Raw genomic sequence first — 2,817 nt, forward strand, 5'->3', positions numbered from 1 at the left:
TTTTATATTTGTTTTAGAAAGATACACGGCAAAAGACACGTTAATTACAGTGGCTTTTCTCTCCAATTTAATTTCACAACACGAAACTGAAAATTCCTTCGATTTGGATAAGATACGATTTTGATTATTTAGATTTATGCAAACAGACACAGTGCTTATCAGTTATCCAATGAACGATTACTTGGATATTTGAGTTTCGAATAAATATCTTTTGGAATCTTGTAAATCTGTAATTTCTTTGTTCATAAGTCTCAGCGATTTCACGTATAGATTCCTACCACATGGGCATGAAGCGAGAAGCGACTATCCCACACGATCCACAGGTATTTTCTGAAATATTTTGCCATTTCATCCTACCAAGTCATCACACAAGAGGACAAACGCATCAGGAAGAAACGATGTGGTGCCTCCTCCTCCTCCTCCCAGTGGTCTTCACTCCCTCCTCCTCCTCCTCCTCCTCCTCCTCCTCCTCCTGCTCTCTACCTGCAAGAAAGTGGATAGGCCGACAAACACACACAAACAAACACACGTGGTGCCCTGAGAGGCAGACCGTCGTCTCTCACGTGTTTAGAAGAGCAACTTCAAGATATAAACACACAATCAAGACGACATCTTCCACTCCAGTCTGTCACAGAGAACGACTTGTCAACAACGTTGGGAAGTAATCTGGCACTCCAAGGAGTAGGGGAGGGGAAGCAGAAATTGAGTGAGTATTACTGGGAGTGGGTGAGGAGTATTCTCAAGATCCTCCTGTGTCGCAGGCCATGAGAAAACTCCATTCGGAGAGCCCGCAGGAGTGAGGGTCTGACAGCCACTCCCTTACTGGAGAGTTGGGGGTACATTCAAGGGGAGGGATATTTGGGGGGTGGGTGGGGTAAACGGGAGAAGGGGAGGAGGAGGAGGAGTAGGAAATGATGGTGGAGGAAGAGAAGGAGGAACTCTCATGCTCCCATGCAACTCCACCAGCACCACGGCCGCTACCGATTCGTTCAATAATCTTCAACAGGAGACCGCAGTATGCGTTGCCTTCTACAAATTGCCCTACCTTACAGACTTGGAAAAAAAAAAAAAAAGTTAGTGGTGAGGAAGAAAGGGGAGATAAAACGAAGGCAAAGAAGAGGTCATTAACCCGTGAACTTAATCTCCAGAGACCAGGAGAGACGAGATAATAGGGATTAAAGGCTCTTAAGGAGGCGATGCTTCTTAGGCCTTAATTATCTACGCGTTGTTTAGCTCTCTGTTGAGAGGCCTACGGGATATCAGGGCAGATAAAGCGACTTAAGGAAATTTAGTTGCGAAATCTAATGGCATTATCCAACTGAAAAGTTAAATAAATTAGGATAATAATTCCAACGATATGCTCTGTATATTCACTTAAAACTGGCTTGACTTTGTAGAACTAGTAAAACTAATATATAAAAAGTTTTGAGAATGAAAATGAATATTGAAAATATTTGTTTTTTCTTAAGAAAATTGTCATAATATTTATATATCATAAATACCAAATTTATATTATACTTATTGTTCTAACCTTGCCATCCCTAAAATTGCTCTAAATATAAAAAAAAAAAAAAAATCCAAAACTTAAATCAAGATTCAAGTAAACGATATTCGAACTGAAAATTTAAAATGAAGCAAACAATAGTTTTGTGAATGTATCAATAAAATACTCAGATTCCAAGAGAACTTTATAGATTAAAAAATTCTAAAAAAAAAAAAAAAAAACTGCTGACAATGTCGACAAATGACCTCTCATCGACCAGGTAGGAAAAAAAATCTACCCACCTAGATAAAACAAAATAACAAAGAGAAAATGCGCCGTAGACATCCAAAAACAAAATCTGCATAACACAGACGCTGTGTCGAGAATAAGCGAGGGGAATATAGATAAGCCTGCTAAGTATTCTAGACGAGGGGGAGACAGTGCATTGTATGCTCCTTGTGAGAAAAATGAGCTCCTTTCATGCACGCCAAAACAAAGCTGCTAATATGACTCTGTTCCTTGGGAAGAGAGAGAGAGAGAGAGAGAGAGAGATGAGAGAGAGAGACTGGGGTGGGGGTTGAGAAGAATGTACAGGAAAGAATTGTTTATTTATACAGAGGAGAGAGAGAGAGAGAGAGAGAGAGAGTGAGAGAGAAATAGAGAAGAATGTACAAGAAGAGAATTGTTTGCTTGATTATATATATATATATAAATGTGTATATATATATATATATATATATATATATATATATATATATATATATATATATATATATATATATATATATATATATATATATATATATATATATATATATAGAGAGAGAGAGAGAGAGAGAGAGAGAGAGAGAGAGAGAGAGAGAGAGAAATTGTCGATAGTACACCAGAGAGTTTTTGAATGTTTATAAAAAAAAAAAAACAGGTACAGTAAATAAACAGCAAAATAGTATTTCCTCACAGCCCAGTTCACGCTTAACTCGATGTAAGATCTATGAGCTTTATTTAATGTTTTCCCTGAATTCTGTTAGAACTGACTGTAAGAGACGACTTCAATCCTTCGTTAATTTTTTCTTAGAACGTTGTAACGACAAAAACCCTTCCCACTCACATGCATATTGACTTTGAGTGGCTCGCACATATGCTCCCATTCTGGATAGCAACTCGAAATGGATTAAAGTTAAAGTGTTTTCATTTAAGCACTTGCTTCATCAAAGGGAATCAAGGGCTTTTCACAGAAGTGACATTAATTTTCCTTTGTTTTCTCTTGCATGCATCCAAATTTCCAGCGCAGGGTGACATACAGGGTTGAAAATAAGTTTAGTCTTTACTTCATT

At 37.8% G+C, this 2,817-nt stretch overlaps 1 protein-coding gene across 1 annotated transcript in view; it reads right to left on the minus strand.

The window, feature by feature from the left end:
* LOC136825786 (potassium channel subfamily K member 18-like) overlaps positions 1-764 on the minus strand; it is a 248,885-nt gene extending 248,121 nt beyond the window's left edge. The window contains exon 1 of the mRNA XM_067082676.1: positions 718-764. The gene's annotated coding sequence lies outside the window, so the exon portion shown is untranslated. The remainder of the gene's footprint in view (positions 1-717) is intronic.
* Positions 765-2,817: the final 2,053 nt, after the last annotated feature.

The sequence above is a fragment of the Macrobrachium rosenbergii genome, chromosome 3 (genome assembly GCF_040412425.1).
Source record: "Macrobrachium rosenbergii isolate ZJJX-2024 chromosome 3, ASM4041242v1, whole genome shotgun sequence".
Taxonomy (NCBI): Eukaryota; Metazoa; Arthropoda; class Malacostraca; order Decapoda; family Palaemonidae; genus Macrobrachium; species Macrobrachium rosenbergii.